At 38.4% G+C, this 24429-nt stretch overlaps 1 protein-coding gene across 1 annotated transcript in view; it reads left to right on the forward strand.

The window, feature by feature from the left end:
- The window catches only part of PARD6G (par-6 family cell polarity regulator gamma), a 90682-nt gene that overhangs the window by 56655 nt on the left and 9598 nt on the right, over positions 1–24429 (forward strand). The gene's annotated exons all lie outside the window — the stretch shown is intronic.

Here is a 24429-nt window from a genome sequence, read left to right on the forward strand (position 1 = left end):
AAAATTTTGCTTTCCCCAAAGAACCAGGGATGATGCAGATGACTCTGCACAACATTTTGACATCTGGTCTGTTCTAAAAGAATTGACCGAAAACCGTGACACCTCTGCCGTAACTCCACCTGATCCTACTATCAGCATTCATAGTATGGTGTAGGATTATTTTAACGACAGCATAGAAATAGACACGTCGGACATTCCCATTAAATTCTGGGAGAACAACATGGCAATTTGAAGACCCATGTACCAACTTGCATTGCAATACCTAAGCTCCCCCCACACTCCAGTGTGTAGTCTGATGGAGTTTTCAGCTCAGCTGGGAACCTTGTCAGCAATCGGCGTAGAAGGCTACTTCCTCAAAATGTGGGAAGACGTTAATCAAAATGAACTACAATTTCCATGATGAAGGCCTCTTCGCCAATTGCATCAAAGTACAGAGACTTCTGTGATGGTGGATTTCAGCGGTGATGAATTAAAAATTTGTGAGGATGATGTACACACTGATTAGGCTGAGGCTGAGGATGAAGACAACAACATCTTGCCACAGTAGAGTTCATTAACAGCACTGTTACCTTAGGTGCCTTAAGCCCATTGCTAGCTTGTTTTATGGGGGCCCAAACAAACCAAGCACTTCAGCCACAAGAAGTGGCACTTTTGGGGCTGAAATGCTTGGTTTGTTAAAGTGTACATTAAGATCCAACATGAGGGTGGGTGGGAGGGCCCAAGGACAATTCCATCTTGTGCCACTTTTCCTTTCAGCTACTGCTGTGTGACAGTGTTACCTACATGTGCCATATACTGTTGTGTGCTTTGCAAAACTTCGCTTTCGCCAAGACACCCATTGATGATGCAGATGATTTGACACCACATTATGTCATCTGGTCTGGTCTATTTGTAAAAGAATTCACCAAAATTAGCGACACTTCTGCCGTAACTCCACCTGATCCTACTATCAACATCCAAAGAATGGTGGAGTATTATTATTTATTCATTTATTTATTTTTTAACGGTATAAAGCAACAGTTTTTTATGAACAAGGATCAACGTTGCTTGCAGAAGTAATGTAAGCATGGACGTGTATATGTATTCCTCAAACCTTCCACTTTGCTGCTCTTTCATTAATATTGCGCAAAATGTTTTTAATCTGTACTGTGCGTCAAAGGTACTTGGATATATTTTATTTCTGGGGGGATTGAGGTCGATTCGAAGTTTAGTGATGTCCTTGCTTTTTGCTGTGAATGTCATTGGCTCCTTTTAGTGCATTGTCTGGAATAAGATCATGTCAGAATGATTAAAGCCAATTTTTGGACACCTGTCAGATTTACCCTTCTGAAGTTTGTTTTCAATCATCCTTTCAATTGCTTCTTTCTCGTACTTGTGACCACATACTTTGTTTTTCACTGGGTTCACCTTCTCCAACTGTGTTTTATAGGGGTGCTCTGGGTGAAGGCGATCTCCTCGTCTTCATCTTCCAAAGCTTTGTCTGCAGGGACCAGTGACGCACCCTCTTGTATTCTCAGGTCTCTTAGTTTGGCAGTTCTTCAGGGATGAGATTGAGGTATCCACAGAGAAAAAGGAGATTAAAGATGCAGCACGAGTTCATTAACGGCACTGTTGGGCTTAAGGCAGCTAAGCTATTGGTAGTTTGTATTGTGGGGGACCAAACAAACCAAGCCCTTCAGCCACAAAAGTGGTGGTACTTGTCACTGGAGCGCTTGCTTTGTTAAACTGTACATGTCCTTTTCAATATCTAACATAAGGGTTCACCACTTTCCTTTATTTTCTACCACTGCTGTGTGGCAATGTTTCCAAGATGTGCTATGAATTGCTGTGGGTTTGAGTCATTGCTCTGTCGCTTAGCCTCAAGCCAGCTCGCTGCAGTCTTTGTCCGAAAGTGGATGATGAAAGTGACCTGTGAGGTGGTTAAAATTGACTGGAAATAGCTAGAAATTAGTGTTATTGAGGTTCTTAATAATGAAGGGGGAATAAAAAGCAAAATTATGTGATTATAGCATATTTTGGCAATTTTTCTAAAAAAAAAAATACAGATCCAAAACACGCATGGGCGGTTTTGCCAAAACCAAACCCAAAACACGAACTTGATCCAGATCCAAAATATGGGAGTCAGACATCTCTAGGCCTAACCAGTCGTGCGTTTCCTTTTAGCAGCAGTGGTCCACCTTTCCCTGTGGAGTGTCTTACTTGCTGACATGTAGACTTTTATACTGGCACCAACCAATGGAGATTAAGAAAGCCATATAAAATCTCCAGTTTAAGCTGTCATTGGATGGTGCCAGTTCTAGTGCAACCTGTCAAAGAAATAAGACATCCCACAGAGCATGATGAGCAGCATCAATTAATCTATATTTGAACCTCTTTTAATTTGTTACGTCTGTATGTATCGTATGAAATAAAGATTTTTCAATGCGATCGCTGTGGTTCCAAGGCACAAGAGTTTTATTCGCAAAGCAGATTATAGGCAAAGTATTGCATGCATATGCTTGCGCGTGGCACCAACAACAAGCTTCTATTATCAGAATGTCGTGGTTTTCCAAAGAGGTGAACAATTTATATATACACTGCACTGTCCTAAAAAGCAGTGGCACCACAAAGATAGTCAGTTACAGTATTAAAGTACACAAACATAGGTCGATGGGTCATGAGCTCCCAAGAACTCGACACCCCATTGGTTGATTACCCTGGTCATTGTTCTTTGATCTTCATCTTTCCATGTGTGGCCAGATGTCCTTTCCTCAGGCTCCTGCCTCTAGACCTGTATAAACTGGTTCTTTTATGACATTTCTGGAGTTGCTGTTTGGTGTATAAAAGTAACATTCGTTATAACTAGTGTTAGCAATGTGCGAACACTGCATAAATAATACCAGAAACATTCTCATGTGCACAGAATGAGACCAAACTTGGTGCAATTGATATGTTTGAAACATTAATTAGCTTTTTCACCACATATCTTATATTAAATTAAATAAATAGATTAAACTTATTTGCAAAATTGTTTGATGGTGTACTAATCGCATCGCAAAAGATATTGGTGTACAGGAATGATTGATTACCACCTTCATCTAATTATCTAACGTCAACAAACTTAATTGTGAGATGAGCATGAAGTGCCCTCTGTAGTGGGATTCAGTTATTTTCTTGAACTGTTCTTGGAAAACCAGGTTGTTGTTGGTTCCCCATCCCCAGATATTTCTTTTTGTTACTGTCGGTTATAGTTGGGTCAGACTTTGATGCCTTGTGGCTTTTTCCTGTGATGGCTCAAGTTATGCTTCATCATAAAAAGAATGTTAGATCAAGGGCTGGTCATATTGTGCAAATAAGTATAGGTCTTTTTGTTGAATACCAAATGGCTTATTTAATAACTTGGTAGAAATAGCACAGCTGCATAAACATGCTACAACTCATAGCAGCTGAATAGTAATTTGTTTTTTCACAGACACATTTGGTCTAGATTGATCAAATCTAATACCTGCTATCTTGCAATAGGTTACAGTCTAGGTTCCCAAAGTGTGCGCCGCGGCTCCCAGGGGTGCCGCGGCGCTGTCACAGAGGTGCCGTGGCACTCTCCTCGCTTCTCACATTCAGTGACAAGTGGCAGGAGAGAGGATGCTGGGTCCCAGGCACCGCTGAATAGGTAAGACAGAAGAAATAGAAGAAAGAAGGTCAAGTATGGAAAGTAAAGAAACGGAGGGGAAGGTGAAAGGAAACAGCAATGGGGGAGAAAAAGAATGAAGGAGGGGGCACAGAGTGAGTGGCGATGCCGAGGGGGCACAGAGTGAGTTAGCTGTATATTATTCTGTGACCAGAAATATAATTGGAAAAAATATTTAAAAATATTATTTTTTTCCTTGGATATATGTATATTATTTTTGCATACAACTAAATAAGTATTTCTGTCCTGACCGAAATGCTTATTACGTTTTTTGACCCAACTACTTATAAAACGGGACTGCTTGGTAATTATTTTGGAGGGGTGCCTTGAAAAAATTATGTAGACTCTAAGGGTGCCGCGAACTGCAAAAGTTTGTTAACCACTGGGTTACCGCACAGTTGTACATTTATATGAAATAACAAATTCGGTTGGGGTTTACACAATTTTATGGAAATGCAAAATAATCATTTTAAAAATATCTCTTAAATAAGAGGGTTTTTTTTCCCCTTCATGCCTAGAAGGAATTTTTGAAATACCTTTTTGTGTATCTGTTTTTATTTTGGATGATTTATCAGTGCTTATCACAGGTGAAATGATGGATTTATATCTTTTTAATTAAATCACATCTAATTTTGTAAGCAACCATATATCAGATTCTCTGTAGGCTTTAACCTACTAATGAAAACTAGAGATGTAAGATGCACTTGTTGTTGTTGATAATAATGTTGTTGTTGTTGTTGTTGTTATTTATTAACAATGATAATGATGTTGTGGCGGTTGTTTGTTGCTGTTCATAATAATTTGGGTGCTGCTATAAAAGATTTGATTGACAACCTATTCTGAGAAATCCTTAGGGATTTGTCAGTATCCCTCAAACAGCAGCTTATAGTTTACTAAACAAAATGCAAAGGAGGACAGTGCTAAAATACTTAAAATAAAAAGCAGGGTTTGCTTGTTAGAAAAGGCTGGATCCTTGGTGGGTAATAAAAGGAAGAGATGAACTGTAACCAGAACCTTTTTTTTTTTTTTTTTTTTTTGTAAACCACTTTATTTTGGCTTACAACTGTAGCAAAACAAACCATCGAAGACATTGAATATGTGCATAAAGGAAACATTTACATATAGAATAATATATAAAATAATTACAGCCAAAGCAATGAAATTGCAATAAAAATTCACATGTATCTGATCATACGTATGATTTAGGAAAATGCATGTGAGCACTGAAGATGAGGTGAACCTCCAGGGTCTGGCGGCCACAGGAAGAATAAATGCAACAAAAATTTCCTTCAAGTTTCAGCAAATCTAAGCAAATTGAATATTTGGTAATCAACAAAAAAGGGCTGAGAGTTCACTAATACCCCATTCATACTGCACCAAAATCCCAGGTTTTTGCCGGGGCGAGCTCAAACGACCCGGGTCTTGGTGCAGTATGAATGGTACAAGTCAAAAATCCTGGGTCTAAAAACCCGGGTCTTCAACCCGGGATTTATCGAGGGGTAATTCCCGGGTCAGACCTGGGTTGCCTGCACTATGAATGGTGCAACCCGGGTTTTTCAATCCGGGTTGCACAGAAAACAAGCTGATTGGCTGTCTGCCTGTCTCTGGAGGATGATGTCATCAGTGGGAGCCCGTGGAAGAAAAAAAAAAGTCACCTTTCAATGACATCACCATTTTTCAGCCAATGAAAACTGCTCTGGTGATGACTCCCACAAATTGCCAGGGCACAGACTTGTGCAGTATGAATGGGGTCAGCCCGGGAAATTACCGGGTCCGAGGTGCAGTATGAATGGTGTTTCTGAGCTGCGACGCTCCGAGCCCCGGCAAAAACCCTGCTTGAAAAACCCGGGATATTGCCGGGGCGGTAGTATGAAAGCGGTATAACAGAAGAATTTTGGCGGGTGGGGGGCCGTTGTAGTGATAACATAGGCTCCAAATCTGGGTGAATTTGTGAGATTTATTGTTTAGATAAGCAGATTTTTTTGTCTATGTATGCGAGGTACCATATTTTGTTGTGCACCAGCTGTAGATATACATTCGTATATATTCGTTTTGTAGTTTTTTCCAGTGCTTTGCTATTGGACATGTAGCCGCATTGAGAATCTGGGTAGCCATTTTGTCAGAGGTTTTGTCCAGGCCTCCTATCGATGGGCCTGGAAACGAGGGCAGCTATAGTATCCCAAAATCTCACAATTTTAGTGTATGCCCACCAGACAGGAAGACCGAAGCTCAATTCTCTGCAATATCTTCAAACCTGAGGGGGAGTGCTGCTAAATATAATCTGTAATCTAGTTGGTACTAATGTAACACTCCTAGTGGTAAATGTTAATGGAGTGTAGTGTGGATAGTACCTGCTCTCCGGATGTTCTTCTTTAAATCTCGACACAGCTGTTGGACCGAGCCCTCAGGCCCCCAATACACGTAGGATACAATAAAATTAAGTAATGTCAGATTTATTATGTGTGAACAATATATCACTAAAATGTTTCTTTGCAAAGAACTATTAGCAACATATACCGTATGAATACAATTTTCTAGTTATATATCAATGCTATACACATACAATTTACTCTTAATATAACTCAATGTCAGTTGGCTATATTATTTGCTGCTCTTAAAAAGAAAATATATTCATAGAAGAAAAATGGAGCAGACCTATGAAATATATAATAACAGCAAACACACTGCACACTAAGTCTTTACAGTCACTTTTGCTGTGATATTCTGGGTCCAAATATGTGTGGAACAAATCTTTTGTACTTGTAGAAGTTGCTATGCATTAGCTTTGTTTAGCACAATTCATACTATAGTGGCTTGTGTTGTAAAGTTTCTTTAATATCTCTGTAGTAGTAAGTTTAAAGAAACACTTAGGATTAAATGACTACAGGTTTTTCCCTATCTTGCAATAAATTAAACACATTTAATAAAAGTTTGATCTCCATATTCACTGCCCTTCAGTGTGTTGGCAACAGTTTATGGATATTGCATAGCAGATTTAAACATGTTTTTACAGTTCTGCATACAGCTAATCTGATGAGACAATTACTCTTTCTATATGAACAACCAGTTGTGTTTGTGGGAATGAATGTTGCCAGGCAATATGGATGTCAACCACAAGATGGAGAATGTCAGTGACCATTGGTTACAGTTAAAATGGAGGTTTTATGACTCTGACTGTGAGATAAGAGTCTCTGTCCCTGGACACACATCATACTTCTCTAGTGATTAGTCATAACTCAGTAAAATGTTCAGTGCATTTCTTCATATAAACTGTGAGGAATAAATAATACGGATATTCTGGTAACTATATGAAACTATTTGTTGTCCTGTCAGAAAAACTGTGACTTGCAAACAGATAAATATATCTCACATCACTGTCGATTCATTCACTGTCTCATCCTCTTCTGTTATCTTTTTTTATCTCTTTAACAATTTATATTTTATAATGCTATCTTTCTCACGCTTTTTAATGTCTGTTTCAGATTTCTTTTCACACTATCTCACTACCTTTGTTTATTACTGTACCTTTGTCACTATTCTTTTTCCTGTTCATTGCTGCTGTATCACTCCAGTTTGTTAGCTGTCTTTTTTTTTTTGTTTTTTTTGTTCTGTTTTCCTCTATTTTCTCTCTTAGCAAGGCTCCTCGGTGCTCTGTTACCCTGCTTTCTTGCTGAATCACTGTCTCCACAGTATTATTTCCTGTCGCACAAAACGCAGAACTTTCCAGCAGCCTCAGAGATTGGATTTTCCCTGGGTTCTAGTGTCTCTTGTATCATGCTGTGAGACAGTCCTGTTGCACAGGGTCCTAGTGTCCTGCTGGTTTCTAGATATCGCAATTAGGTTTGTACTAAGTACCACCTATAGTATATCTTGTAAGCATTTTCTATAATATTGGTTGAGATTGAGGACTTTGACACCCTTTCCCTGATTGTTGACCATAAATCTTCATTTGGAGTCTGTCCAAATCCATTTCCCACTTACTTTAATGTTTGAGGTAGGAAGCTGTTTGGCATTCAAGAGGGAACTATAAAGGGAAGAAATCATACCCTTGGAGAGGGGGTCACGATAACAACAGGACTTAAGTTGCATTAAAGGTCTGGCTATCTGTGTCTTGGGGAGGGAGGAGACTTAATGCCTTAATTGTAGATATTCAAATTGGGTCACCGTTGGTGAGACTTAGTCCTCCACGAAGCACAAATACCCTTATCCTGGATATCAAGAATCCCTCTGATACCATTGAAGGACCAATGTGTGAAATAGGAGGTGCATTGTCCTGGAGCTCTAAATTGTCCCATAGTGGGGTTAGGGGAGAAGGGATCAAGGTGGCATAAAATTGGCTTTTACAGTGGTCAAATAGTTTAGAGGAAAAACGAACCACTGGTTGTGATGGTGCTAGTATGGAATTTCTTCTGGCTGAGACGGCCCAACCAGCAAATTTTATTCTATGACATAATGTTCCATATTTGGTAGACTTGCCCTGAAGCAAAGCATTATGTTTTTAATTACTTTTTAAAATTTTACAGGTTTATTATTCATTCAGCTATTATAAGGCTTCATTTAATCTACCACCTTTCATTTCACCTAGTCTGGCTACATGTATTGTATACATCCAAATGGAACTTAATCTAGATGTCCCCTGTGCTCATTTTCAGTTTAGTCTGTGAGAGATTAGACAAAACAATGTGGAAAAACCAGATTCATGATTTGCTTTGCAAATTTGGTGTACTATGCAACAATTGAATAGCAGGTCTAACATTATATAAGAATATTCATGCCTAGGGGATCTCTACTTATACATTTACATATTTTATGTTAATTTGCTTCTGTAATTTTTCACATGTGTTGATTGACAATTTGCTGTATTTCTTTTTTTTTTTTTTTTTTGTGGAATTTCAAGATTTTCTTCTCCCGTGTTATACTTCCATAATCTTGAATGTCAGCTAAAAATGCTAATCACTTAAAGGGAACAGAAGACTTTCCTTAGACTTTTTATGACCATGTTGTTGTTGTTGTTATTACTGTTTTTTATTTGTATGGTGCCACAAGGGTTCTGTAGCGCCGTACATAGAGGGTTAGAACATACACAAAATGACAAAATAACAGGTATAAAAGTGACAAAATTAAGTAAAGCTGCACAACAAGTTTACATAATGACACAGTTAAAACGTTCATAATTACATAAGGAAAGGGCAAGAGAGGTGTATGTTCGTGAAAGCTTACAATCTAGAGGGGATGGGTGAAACTGAGTAGTGAAGCAGAGGTGGGATGCGGAGTCAGGAGAGTTGTGAGGAGGGCTTGTAGGCTTGAATGAAAAGATGAGTTATAATGTCATGTTTGAAAGCTTTGAGACTGATGGATAGTCTAATTCTGTGGAAGAGGTAATCATTGAGGTCAGGTGGCAGTCATTGGCAGAGTGGAACGGTAAGGAGTGTGTATGGAAATGAGGTTGGTTAAATAGGGGGGAGAGAGGAGTGGTTGAGTGCTTTGTAGATGAGGGTAAGAAATTTGGCTCCCTGTCGGCTCAGAATCCAATTCAAACTCCTTACCATAATCTACAAAGCACTCAACCACTCCTCTCCCATCTATTTATCCAACCTCATTTCCATACACACTATCTACCATTGAACTCTGTCAGAGACAATCCACTACTGGTGAATAGTCTAACTTGGTGAAAGTGGGAATCGGTGAGGTCAGGCAGCAGTCATTGGCAGAGTGGAACGGGAGGGAGTGTGTAGTGACTGGCAGAAAGGGGTGGCAGAGGTAGAGCGGTGAGACAGGGAAATTAATCGGGCAACAGCATTGCTGACAGATTTAATTGAGGATAATCTGGAGAAAGGAAGGTCAGTGAGAAGATTACAGTAATCAATGTGAAAGATAACAAATGAGTAGGTGAGAGTTTAAGTTGCGTCCACGCTGAGAAAGGGCCTGATCCTGGAGATATTAGAAGGCGGAAGCAGCAGGCTTGGTTGAGGGACGGAATGTGGGCAGTTAAAGAGGGTGACTAGTCTATGATGACACGCGGGCAGTGGACTTGAAGGACATTCGAGATGGTAGTATTGTTAATGGAGAGGACCTTGGAGAGTGGGAACAATTCCACCTTAGACATGTTTAGTTGAAAGGAAGCACTGGGACATCGAAGAGGAGATGGCTGATGGAAAACTGAAAACACAAGAGAGGAAGGACAGGGAAAGCAGGAGAGGTTGATTTGGGTATTGTGAACATAGATGTGATATTGGAGGCCAAAAGAGCTGATTAAATCAGAGTGGAGATCAGTAGAGGGCCAAGAACAGACCTTTCGGGGACACCGACTGGTAGGGGACAGGTGGAGGCAGAGGAGACGCAGTTGGCAAAGTAAGAGATGCACCATGTGAGGGCAGTGTCATAGATGCCGATGGAGTTGGAGGGTGTGCAATACAAGAAGGTGGTTAACTGTTTTTGTCGATCACTATATCAAAGTCTCCAAGGATGAGGGGAGGTCAGAGGAGAGGAAATGTGGGAGACAGGCAGAGAAGTTAGAGGTGATTGATAGATGATAGCAATGCAGAAGTGGACAGGGTAGAAGAATCTGGTGTGGTCAACCACACAGGAGAAGAATAGACAGGGTTCAGTGACCCGGGAGAGAGCAGCAGGAGAGGTGGTGCCGGATGGAGGGGATAGCTATTGATTATGGAGAGGATAGTAGGAGGGCAGAGAGACCTAGCCAGAGTGGAAGTGTGGAGAGGAGGTGAGATTGTATGAAGGAGATCAAAGGTAGAGATCAGGGAAAGATGTGGATGCGGGAATATTCATATGTATTTATTTTTCCTTTTTAAATGAATCCTTTTTAGGTGCAGCATCACAACACAGGACTCTTTGGGTAAAACTAGGAATCCTATACAGATATCACAAATAATTAAATCAACAGTAATAGCTGACATTAAGTATAACTGAAAGAGATGCCTTTGCTAGGGAACCTGGTATGATTGGGACACTAGGAGGTATGTTTACTAAACTGCGGGTTTGAAAAAGTGGAGATGTTGCCTATAGCAATCAATCAGATTTTAGCTGTCATTTTGTAGAATATACTAAATAAATAACTAGAATCTGATTTGTTGCTATAGACAACATCTCCACATTTTCAAACCCCCCAGTTTAGTAAATGTAGCCCTAGGTTACTCTTAGTTGGACTCTGCAGTTTCTATTGGTGCCCAATGTAAATTATTTTTCCTCTGACCATTTATAAAAAGACATGAGTTGTAATAGTGTCTTCACAGTGTGAAACATTGTGAACGGATGGCACATCTCTGAGGTACCTCTCATACCAGTGAGCCATTGCTTAGAGCCTGTCACAAGACTGCTGTGCTGCCGGAGGCTGCTTGGAATTCAATCCAGCTGGATATCTGCCTCAAGCATTTGGGCAGGTGCCTGAGCTGTGCTGTGTAGAGTGTGGGAACCCTACTGATCTGGCTCACAACATTGCTCAATTAGCCTAAAGCGTTTTCCTCTGAGTATTTTCTAGATTGAAAACAGCAATGCTAAATAATTAAATAACTGGTAATTTTCACATGACACCTATAGTGAATTCTAAGGGTTATCAAAGCAGATACCATTAATCTGAAATATAAGGTTTATTCATATATAACTCTTGTTAGATGCGGACAGAAGTGAAAATATTACATAAATGTGTCTACTTTGCACATCTTCATACATTAAAGAAAAACAGGACCCCAAAATTAAATTTTCATGCATAAAGGGAAATTGGATTGTTCAGACCCTCCCTTAGTCTGCAGTGCAGCTGTTTTAAAACGTAAAAAATCGAACTATAAATCTTCAAATGCATGTTTCTAATATAGCATTGCTCGAGTATTTGTTTTGAAATAATTATATAAAGAGAAGTCTGTAGTTTGTCCATTTATTATTTACCATGACTTTATCTGCGCTGTCTGTGTTATACTGCATTCTGTAGTCAAAACAAGAAGATAGCAGACAAATTTCTTGGGTAAACATTTGCTTTATTTTAGAGATTATATAAAGGCAGAATTATATTTTACTGCTAAACTGAGTGACTGTAGCCAATAAGACTGTATGTATAATTCTTACCACATTAGCACTGGCCACACATTGGACGATAAGAAGTAACAAACTCTATTTTTAGCTTATCCAGACTTGTTTGACCACATAGTGGCCTGTTCGTGTGGTTGCCAGACGACCACTTTAAGAAGACTCCTAAAAATAGTGCTGGATCGATTGTTTTTATAAAGTCTAACAAATGTTAAGGTACATAAGGCACATAATATGTACATTTGTACTGAAAAAATGTACAGCTGACATTTTTAGGTAAATTTTCTTAATCAATAAACAAAACAATAAAATAATGCTGTTTTTACAAATGGGGAAGGTACACAGAATTAATTTCTGACAATATGTTTCTCATCTGGCAGTACATATGTTTTTAGGGAGGGAGGTAGGGTTTGATTAGCAAACACTGTTGTTGTCACCATCTTGGATACTCAGCCCCAATTTTGACATGGCAACTAATATTTTAAGTAATTTATAAAAATATTTTAATTTCTTTTCTTACAAGTTTCTTTCCAGATTATCCTAAGTCGCTTTATTTTCATTGTTTAGTTTTCCTTGCTTCATACTTTGGTTATTATGCTTATAATGTCTTGACCTTTAATAAACAAACATTTTAAAAAATATATTATGCATTTCTGTGCGAACAAATGTACATTGGAGAAGTAGCCATGGGAATAGGAGAAGCACCAAGTCCTCCTCACACATGTAGAGTTATTGTGGCAAACCAGGAAGGGTACTCTGAAACAGTCTGACAATGTGTATTTCATCTGGCAGTACATGCTGAAGAAGAGGGTTGTAGGTGGAATGTTCATTGTTTTGTTGTCGGCCCCCTGGATAAATAAAATAGCTGGTTGTGTAGCTATATGGTACTTTGATTTTCAAAGTGATGGAGTTGGGGTTAAGACTGTGGCCTTATTTATGGTTCAACACTGTTCAGCTGCAGGAAGATAATTTAATAATTCTAGTTCATTTATTGCGCTCAAATTGCCTAGAACAAACCTATAATATAAGTGGAAACTATTTATAGAAATAGATATTTAACATGAAATAGTGCAGATTAGTAAAAACAGTGAATTTAATTAGTGTAAATAAACAGTTCCAGAAAAATAGGAGGAATGAATGATTCCAACGAGGATGAAATTGGTACATGAACACATGCATGGAATAAAATAGAAATAACAATAGGATTAAAATAAATGAAATAAGAGAATAAAAATACAATAAAATTAAAATAAAAGTAGAAAATCCGGAAAGTGCAAAAATACAGTCCAAATAGAAGCACTCATGAAAGTCCTGGTGAAAAAATAACTAAAGAAATGACCTGATAACGCAAAAGCAATAATCCAAATGGGGATACAAAAACTGTCCAGATACCTGATGTGTGCTGCGGTTATCCGGCGAATATCACTATAGTAGACAGGATGAAAACAGGAAGGCTAGCGGTGGAGCTCACGGGAACAGATATCAACTGTGTCCCTAGCGATGCTGCAGTGTGATGATGGAGAGCCTGGCGTGCGTTCCACAGTGGAACGCATGGACCGGATATCCTGTGACGTCACAAATGTGGGCGTGTCCCAACGCGTTTCATCTGCAGGAGCAGATTTCTTCAGGGGATGTGGTATAAAGGGAGCATCTAATGTGCTTCCTTATATATTGACAATAAATGATTATTTAATAGAGTGTAATTGATGATTTGTTACTGGGCCTGCATTCATTGTAATAAAATCTAAACGTCAACCAGATCATATGAATATACAGGTGATAATAAGTCTATCATAACAAGGTGGTAGCTGCAAATATAATTACATAACAAAGGTTAATACAAGCCAATTGAAAACCCTAATATGGATTTGTGTAACAGATTATATTGGTAACATTGAAAAAATAATAAACATATAAAGGCGACCACGACCGTTTGATGTATAATAATTCTAACATGTAGTAAAACTCCATTCATTTCTGCATAAGCTAAGATGTTTAATTGGACTAATAACAAGTCAGAATTATACTAATCATAATTATAAATGTAGGGCTGATACATACAGGACTGATGCTTTAAGACCTCTATGACTAGCTAGCCTAAATGATGACAATGATAACTACTAGGATAATTAAAATAAATGGATGAACTGATTCTAATAAGTAACTATGTTTATATACATGAGGTTAGACATATCAAAATAAAAAGAATGGCAATATTAGCCATCATTAAACACATAAAGAGGCATCCTTCCAAGGTAAGTATAAATTGTAAAGGATTTCCTACATGATGGTTTAAGGAGATACAACATCATGGTAAGCAAGAGGTGGCGTGTCCTGCTACTATTTGTCACTCTATTGGGATAGATCTACTACAGATCTAATTCTGACTTGTTATTAGTCCAATTAAACATCTTAGAATGAATAGAGTTTTACTACATGTTAGAATTATTATACATCAAACGGTCGTGGTCGCCTTTATATGTTTATTATTTTTTCAATGTTACCAATATAATCTGTTACACAAATCCATATTAGGGTTTTCAATTGGCTTGTATTAACCTTTGTTATGTAATTATATTTGCAGCTACCACCTTGTTATGATAGACTTATTATCACCTGTATATTCATATGATCTGGTTGACGTTTAGATTTTATTACAATGAATGCAGGCCCAGTAACAAATCATCAATTACACTCTATTAAATAATCATTTATTGTCAATATATAAGGAAGCACATTAGATGCTCCCTTTATACCACATCCCCTGAAGAAATCTGCTCCTGCAGATGAAACGCGTTGGGACACGCCCACATTTGTGACGTCACAGGATATCCGGTCCATGCGTTCCACTGTGGAACGCACGCCAGGCTCTCCATCATCACACTGCAGCATCGCTAGGGACACAGTTGATATCTGTTCCCGTGAGCTCCACCGCTAGCCTTCCTGTTTTCATCCTGTCTACTATAGTGATATTCGCCGGATAACCGCAGCACACATCAGGTATCTGGACAGTTTTTGTATCCCCATTTGGATTATTGCTTTTGCGTTATCAGGTCATTTCTTTAGTTATTTTTTCACCAGGACTTTCATGAGTGCTTCTATTTGGACTGTATTTTTGCACTTTCCGGATTTTCTACTTTTATTTTAATTTTATTGTATTTTTATTCTCTTATTTCATTTATTTTAATCCTATTGTTATTTCTATTTTATTCCATGCATGTGTTCATGTACCAATTTCATCATCGTTGGAATCATTCATTCCTCCTATTTTTCTGGAACTGTTTATTTACACTAATTAAATTCACTGTTTTTACTAATCTGCACTATTTCATGTTAAATATCTATTTCTATAAATAGTTTCCACTTATATTATAGGTTTGTTCTAGGCAATTTGAGCGCATTAATTTATTATACATTGCATATTACACAGGAAGGGATTCCTGAATTATTGCTGCTCTTGCCGTTTGGGGTTGAGCGCAGGTCCTTTTTTGATTTGAATAGTTCATTTATTGACCTACGTTTTCTGGATAAAACCTGAGTGCATAATTTGTGCTGTATGACAGAGAAACATGGTTCTGGAACGGCCACGGAGACACATCGCGCCAATGTTATGACACTCAATTTTACGCATGGCCATATTCAACTAATTTTGGATCTGAAGAAATGTCTCTTGATGAATACGGGTCTAGGTACGCTCTGCTCTGACACACACAATACAGTGCAAGATACTTCCAATACATATGTGGAATATAAAGTCCCAGCAGAACGAACAAAAAAAAAAAACCTCAATTATCCTCACTTTTCAGTAAGTCACTAATGAAAAAAAAATCAAAGTTTTTCCCCAATGAACTACATTTATCAAGATGTTATTAATGTCCACTACACGTGAAATGCGTTTTTACAGTTGCTCTTGATTGCATATACGCGATAGTCATCACTATCAATCGACACATACACCTGACCTGTAGCTGGTGCAAGTGATATGTCTAAAAATCATGTACTTTAGAGATGCCCAGAGGTGTTGTGTGCACTCGAGTTTGGCACTTCTTTACTGTACATTGACTACGTGCATCCACCCATTTTCCTCCCAGTTCAGCCCATCGAATCATAGTGAGACGTAAGTGTCCTTTGCAAGTCTATGCCATTCATCTTTGAGCGCACTCTGACGTATAGTGTTTTTTTGGGCCTGCGCAGAGTGAGTTTACACTAAATACAGCATGTGTCTGCTCTTACGTTCCTTAATGAATCAGACTCATAATATTTAACTTGTATATGTCTGCTTATCCAACATACACGTACTCGGTTATAACTTAATGTAATAAAATGTGTTCTGTTGCCTGTTGTCCTTTATGATCCATCCTGGCTATGGAACCAGAAAGCAGAAGGGAAAGATGACAGAGCACATGTTTTTGTTGTTAATAGGAAAGCTCAAAATGACAAGACAGGGCCATAATGCACTCGAAAAGCCTACTTCAAAGAGTGTCTTCACATTGCCTTTCATCTGATAATCAGTGGTGTAGGAGCAGGGATAGAGACCTGATGATGCTGTTAGTCTGCTTCTTTCTGATTTGCTAGCTTGCAGAAACTGTTTCTAGCTTTGCAACAGTGACCATGTTCAGAAACACCTGATAGGGTCCTTTTCATCGGGGAGCAAGTGCAATTTCCAGGGATGACCCTTGATCATTTCCCAGTAACTTGGCTGGATTTTCTATAGATCTCACTCCTTTGGTTGTAACTGAATCTCTCTCACCTGTTGGTGTAACGATCTTAAATTCTTGATTAGTCTCTGGCAGCAATCTGTTAACCAGTTCACCAGTCAAGACAGTTACATTGTTATCTTCAGGTGCTTAGTTCAGTGCACATTGGTCTCCCAAATAGTACTTTATGTGGAGACTTTTTGACTTTACCTGTTGGAGTGTTTATGTCCATCAGGGTGAGGGGTGAAACCAAGTGGCCTCAAGAGGTTTGTTTTCACCACACCATTACCTGATGAGTGCTAATTATGTGAGGTATGCTATTGTTGCAATACCTATTGCTTCAGAAAACTCTGTCATTACCTATCTGATGGACACATTATCTGATGGACCTTATGTGAGGTAGCCCAAATCTATTTATAACATTTAGCAGATTTTTAGCAACTGTGGTAACATCGGTTTTCACACAAAGGTTTGCCAACTAAAAAGCAAATCATCACATACAAATGCTGAAGTGTCAATTGAATGGTTTGTGTGTACTTGTATGTAATCAACTTGTAATTACTAACCTGTTCTCTCGGTTGTTGGGATTTGTGCTTGTTGTATTTTTGTTGTTTTTTTTTTTCAGCATTATGTTAACAAATTACAAACTGTTTACTACTGTGAAGCTGCCGAGGAAAATTTTGGAGCAAATAAATGAACTTGTACTAGTGACACCATCTCTCCTCCGCCTATGGGAAACTGCATGTAACACTTGTGCATGATGCCGAAATAATGAGCGAAAGGCAACAAGCAATATGATGTGCAGTTTGCAAGGACCCAGGAATCTTTATAATGCTAATCTAAAAATCCTCTAAAACCCCCAAAAAATGTAAATTGTGTAGTGCTTGGTTGGCTGCACTTACATCTGCAGTAAGCTAAACGGTTGTAAGGTGCTGTTTTTTACTTTTTTTTCCCTTTCCTGCGGCAATATTTGCACACCACTTTGAAGCACTGACAATCTCAGAACCACTGTTGTGAGATTGGCTTCAGGTTTAGGTACCCCGCGGGCATTCATCAAAGCCTCTACATATTAGACATTATGAAGAGGTTTACCAATTCTAGGTTTAAATCCATGCAGGTGCCAGTGTTGTCCATAATAATGCACTATTCCACCTGCATTGAGAAACATTAATGATTTTACCGTTTGATAATTTGCATGTCTATGTGAGTATTCCTGAGGCAAAACATTCCAGTTCATGACAGAACCGTATAGAAGGTTTGATGTGATCTTCAATGCATGTAAACAGACCAGTGCACTTATAACTTGTGCTAAGACCACATGTTTCTCAAGTGTTCACTGTAATGACTCTGGTTCTGTAGAAAGTATCCTCTCCTAATTTGGATGTGTGGCCGCATCACATTTATATTACTTCCGGGGGGGGGCGGCCGGCCCTAACAGCAGTGATTGTGAGCGGCCGGGGGGCCGATGCCCCCCGGCCCAGCCCGCCCCTGGATGTCTGATCTTGTGAAAATGCCAAACAAAACTGTCTGCAATAGCCTGGCATTTCCAACACTATTCTAATACAATTGCAACACACCACCCTCCCCCGGTACTTGGATATATGTGACATGGAATTAACATGTATCCTAAGTGACGGGGCCTAGAGCTGCCAGAGGCCATTCACTCTTTGCTAGATTCCATTGTCACAGTTTTTAGCCATCATTATTCCACTGCCATTTTTTTCTTTGATGTAGGCTGTGATTTTGTATGTGATTTTATAACTCTCAGTTGTATAGGCAGTGATGTCTGCTATGAGTTTGTCCTTAGGAGAAAGATGCTGCAGACCAGAGACCCTTTGGTACCTAATTTGTGCTTTTAAATGTGTGAACAGTTAAGTTTGCATGTTTTATTCTGAGTACCTCTTAAAATGCAGAAATCTACTGAAGAAATCTTGTTACAAGAGTCCACTGTAGCCCTCCTTTCTCTAAAGGTCAGATAGGTGTGTTGCAAGACAACTCATAGGCTTGCTATAGAGAGAGGGGAGGCAGATGTAACAAATGCCACATACCAATGGATATTTACAGTTTTTAATAAAACAGTCTGTGACTTCAAAGACAGTAGATCTATGGAGAATACATTTTTAAAATCTGTTCCTAGCGATGATGTGCTCCACATATATACACTCTATACCAGGGGTTGGCAACCTTTTTATATCGGAGTGCCAGCTAAAATCTAGTCAAGCCCAGGTGTGCCAGTTGTGTGTGTGTGTATGTGTGTGTGTATATGTATGTGTGTGTACGTACGTACGTACGTACGTACGTACGTACCTAGAGAAATTCATGCCCCCTGTACAGCAACTCCATGGGTCCTCCCTTATAGTTAAGCATGGTTAAAAAAAAATTTTTACCATGCAAGTGGTCATATAATTGGGGTGTGGCAGTACATCATTGGGGGCATGTCTAGCAGGTGAAAAGTACGAGGCCGCCCTCTTACAGAAAAATGCATTACTCACACATGCCCCCTTGCTCAGCAGCTTTGCTCACATATGTCCCCTCTGCCCACATGCTTTAATCACACTTGCCCCCCCTCTGCCTAGCACCTTTAGTGACACATGCCCCTCTCCATCACCTTTCGTCACAAATGCCCCCTCTCCAGCACACCTTCTTCTTATCTTATTCTCCACTGCACAGCATGGGAAGATATCCAGCAGCCCGCCGAGTACCATGTGACCACTGCAGTCACATGACCTGGCGTCTGAAGGTACCTGAGCTGAAGGGGATTTAGCCACTACCGATCCCCCTGCACTCAATAATTATTATTTTTTTAAAAAGTACTTTTTTAAAATAATTTTTTTTTTTTTTTTTCAAAATTAGGTCTCCAGAGGGGACTCGGGCCACCAAGCAGGCCCAGGCAATTTGTAGCCGCCCCCTCCCCTCTCGGAGTGTATAAAATGATGTAACCATTTTTCATGTCCACACCCACTGGCAACTTACTCCTGCACTCTGAGGGAAAAGTGTAATTCATTATGGATGTAGCCAAAAGAACTTCTCATAATATATATAAATAAATAATAATAGGTAGGTGTGAGTATAATTTGTTCAGATGAGGCACTGTATTCTGGATTAATAGGTGTTCTGCATTGTATGTTTGATAGCTCATGTGGCCAATACAGTATACTGGATGTAAGACAAGGCTCTAAAGTGTATACTTGTCCGATAGGACGGGGCTATATTTGATTTAAAGCTCTTTGAAATTGGAATTTTATGCCACTGAGCTCTTTCACTTTGTGCCACAGAACAATTCCCGGCTTGTTTTTTTACTCTGGTTTTGTTTCACAAGCCAGCCCGTGCTAGATGTAAGGTGAGTGCATCTGATTTTAACTGCATTTTAATAGTGTTTAAAGCATATAGGTCAGTGTAGGACCTGCATATAATGAGGTGCCCTTGACGTTGGGATACAGGTTTAAATCTTTTGATCAAAATATGAACTAATACTTCATGTTTTCATTTTGCTAGATACACACAGATATGCAGTGAAAAGGATAAGCACTGACAACTGTCTTTTTGTTTCAGAACAATTCACACCCTGCAAAAGTCTGATTTCATATGCACCCATGTTGACGTCTCTGCCTTAGTACCTTTTATAGACAATAGAGACTTGTGACTAGAAATTACTGCACATACAGTCCTCAGTCTCACATACAGGGCCAGTTTTTAGACAAGACACTCAGAGCTCAAATATGAGACAATGCACAGTGTGTTAATAAGGTATTTATTGTTCCTAGGAGTTTATTAAAATAGATATTTGTGTGTGTATATGTATGTATGTATGTGTTTGTGTGTGTGTATTATGCGTGTGTGTATATGACAACAATATTTCAGCCTCCATTTTTGCATATTAATATAGATATTTAATATTACATGTGTATATTAATTGGGTTCCATCTTGTTGCACGCCCTTTACTGGATCCATACAGTTGTGGATTATATAAGGGTAGCAGTACCAATTGATTGGGACATTTTGGATTTATTTTATATTTTTTGTTTGCCCTTTTAATTTTCATAAATTTTCCACATTCGGAGCGATCTGTAGTTGCGCTGCAGTGTGTATTGTGTGTATATGTGTGTGTGTGTGTGTATGCATGCGTGTGTATATATATGTAATATATATATGTGTATATATATTACATTAATGTATAAGGTTATGACCAGCGTAATCTTAAGTATTAACAGTAGGTGTGCCATCCAACATATAAACAGGATATTGGAGAAAATTTAGTGGGACATAAACATGGTACAACAATATTTTATTGAAAGTCAAAAGCTGTGGTGAGGCACCTTTCCATCTTTACCAATAAAACAGCGCAATGTTCTATAAAATATAGCTGCACAGTGTTTAAGTTGCGCTGAGACATATGTATTTATCAATAGCTGCGCTGACATTCAGCCCTGCCTTAAATATGCAGCTAGACGAGCTATAAAAGTGTTGCATAAAAATCCATGTGCTTAACACATTTTACTTTTACATAAACAACCTATAATTTAATTATAGAGTTGTTTTAAACTGTGAAGTTTATACTGAACTTTAGAGCTTTGTCAGACCATTAAAATTTCTAAACCAAGGTGAAAAGAGAGTAGCTTATAAACCGCTTGCAGGAGACGCTGTCTGCGTGAGGTGCTTAGAATTCCATCTGGTACACTATTTACAATTACTATGAGGAAAAGTTTTGTCTAATCTAGATGCTGCACATCCATTTGTAGTTTACAGAGATGACACGTTTATGTTGGCCTGACTCCTAAACTGTCTGAACGGATATTTCTGCTTCATGAAAGCAATTCTGTCCGTTAGTGTTGTTGGTTTCCTAAGAAAAGTCCATAGACCAGAGTATGGGTCTATGCCTAGCATGTTCTGTGGAATACTGTTTATAGAAACAGATCTGGCTACGCATTTGGTATTTTTCATCTGGCAGTCTTTCTTTGAAATAAGCAGCTGTGTAAGCAGTAGAAATGGTGTTTCCCATTGCAGTTTATTTCAATCTTTAATTCAGGAACTATGCACATTATACAGTAGAAACTGTTTTATATCTTCATTCTTTCACTGTCTGCAATAAATGTAAAACGTTCCAAAGCGTTTATTGCTAATAACACATACATCTACCAGTAATTATGTATACTGAAACCATGAAAGTAGAAATATTGGCCTACTTTCATGTCTTTTTATTTTTTATTTTTTTTGCTCATTTGTGACCTACCATACAATACAGGTTAAAATGAGGGACTACTTGAAGCTACTTTATTTTTCTAAATGCCTCTCTTTCTCCTACAAACAAGTAAAATCATGCAATCTTTCTCTAACCCCCCTCAATTACCAAGTGCCCTACCTGTCCCTTGGCAGAATTTTGAAGAAGACACAATAATATTGAAAGGGTTTGATCCAATACAGTAAGGATACTGGAGTTAGCAGTTAAAACTAATCTATATTGTTTACATACACACTTCTGGCTTTTTGCAAACATTTCTGCATTATACACTTCTGGTTCCACCAGTGTCAAACATTGTATTTTTAAATCACACTATACTGCCTTCATAACACGCTCATACATACTACCTAAGGAGTTGTTTCTCTGTCTCATCATGAAAGAATCTGTTATCCTGGAACTCGCTTATCAGAAATGACAGTTGCATTGTTGTGCACAGAACGTCTGCTTCCTCCTCTAAATAGTTAATTTGGGTTTATTACTGTGTGACCTGTGTTCTGTATGCATGGTTTTATACAATTCTGTGAATACTCTGTTAGTATAATAGACACTCCAGTGGACAATATCACTGGTCTGTACCCCTTCTGTGTTTGCATTATTGGTGGGGTGAAACAAATTGCGGGTCACAGGTCTACAAAACCCCTTGTGAAATCACTGCACTTTTTCTATAGTGTAACCCTATGGTCTTTTGTTTAGTGCACACTTTGTATTTGCTCATGTGCTTCCCATCCATCAGAAGCATTGGCATTTTTGTGCATTTCAAATGTCCCAATCACAAATATTATGGTCTAGGGCAACTGGATGAAGGGTATTGCAGAGATTTGTTGAAATGAACATTTGGCATGGCAGAGAGTTGGTAAACGACTTTACATTAGTATAGCAATTTTCTGTAGCTCAGTTGACCATCAGGAATACAAACATTGCTTCTCGGTGGTTGGCCTAAGGCATAACAATCTGTTTTGGAGTGTGGATAAGGTGCCAAAAGTATTTGAAATTTCCTGTTCGTTGGAATGTTGTTTTGCAGTGTTCCTATATTAGTATTTCTGAATTATGCCAGAAAATATTGTGGTACCATTTCTTTGTTTGCAGTATTTTCTTGCAAATGTAGTCTAAAATACCGATAGCAGTGCCAAGGGTTGCTGTGAGATGTCTTAAGAATATCAATATTGTGTTACACATTTTACTAGCTTGTACAAGACCTGCTCTGTTCATCACTTGACCTTTTAATATATTAGGAAAATGTAATAAACCTCCTAATGATTCCAAAATGTTAAAATAAAATATATTAGTTGTACTGTTTTGGATTTCCTTTAACCACTGGAATTAAATATTTCCTGTAGGAAAAAGTGTCTACTATCTATCACACTCAAACTACCATTACTGTCTTGTCTTGGCGAGTTTGGTTTAGATATCTGTCCTCTTCCACATCTTGGTGTACGAGATTGAGTGTAGGAGATGACATTGTAAAAATCCTATGTCTTCTGATGAGATTCAGAGGCACCTTTTCTGCTGGTCTAAAAATCTTTATGTATCATTTGGGTAATTCTCTTTCAACTCACGTTAGAAATTATCCTATTAAAGTCCTTAATGTTTGACATCCGCAACATAATTAAATGCACCCTGTTGACCAGTGACTTCACCTTCTAACTTGTATAACATCTTTGACAAGTGTCCTTCCACTTTAGTCTATTTCTGAATAGCTGCATATCAGAAGATCTAAATCTTTTAATTCCTGGTCTAAGTCAAATTGTTGAAACTTATATTTATTCCCTCAAGTTCCATTTGCAGAAAAAAAGAATCATTTTGCAGGAGAAAACTTCTTCCCACACCCTGTTGTTGTTTCGAATCGTTTACAACTTCTTTTATTGACCTTTTCCTGTGCCCCCAATTCACCCTTCTGTTGTATGACCAACTTTTATTTTCTGGCTCTCTGAAATACTAAAATTTAAAAGCACACTAACTGTTTTTTTCCTTTTTGTACTCTCTAATCTAATCTGTAAAAGATTAATGTGTAACAATATTTCTTTTGTAGCCGTATTTTGCTAGCTTCTACAAAGGTGTTACTTAACTTAGGGAAGTTACTTTGTAGAGATATTTTTTATTTTTTTTTATGTCTACCCAGTAAACCTTTAGTCTCCTCCCAAAGCCCATCTATCAATCATATTTGTTTGTAATCATCCTCCCATAGCACAAATGGCTCATGGGCATGTCAGAGAATTATTATTGCACCAATATTATATAAACCTTTGTGTTTGAAATTAGCAGACACTTACGGAAGACAAGGCTATCAGTGGAGTCTCTCTTTTCTGGAGCCAGAAGGTGGGTTAGGTCTCCCAAAAAGGCACATGATGAGAAGTCTGTTCTGAGAAATGGCATTTACAATGCAGCCCTTTGTGTCACTGTTAACCACTGAGTATTCTGAGCATGACATAGGACGGTGCTGAGAGTATTTCACCTGCTGACAGCATTCTAGGGTAGGTGGGGTCCCTCATCATGTGTAATGATGTAGATGTAGCATCACTGAAACAATCACATGGTTAGGGTGGCTTTAAATCCCGTCCCGAGTGTGAAAGAAGTCACTTCTGGGAAATGCAGAGCTCTGAATACTAATTGGGTAAAGCATACACTCAAAGGGCTGCCATGGTAAATGTGCTTTATTTCTGGTAAATACCAAAGTGTAAATTGTTTTGGATAAGAAAAAACAACTTTCAGGTCATTTATAATGGGAAAATCAGATTGCACCACTTCAAAAATAAGGCAAGTTTGTCAGTTATAGTTTTACACCAAA

Source organism: Mixophyes fleayi, chromosome 5, assembly GCF_038048845.1.
Source record: "Mixophyes fleayi isolate aMixFle1 chromosome 5, aMixFle1.hap1, whole genome shotgun sequence".
Classification (NCBI taxonomy): domain Eukaryota; kingdom Metazoa; phylum Chordata; class Amphibia; order Anura; family Limnodynastidae; genus Mixophyes; species Mixophyes fleayi.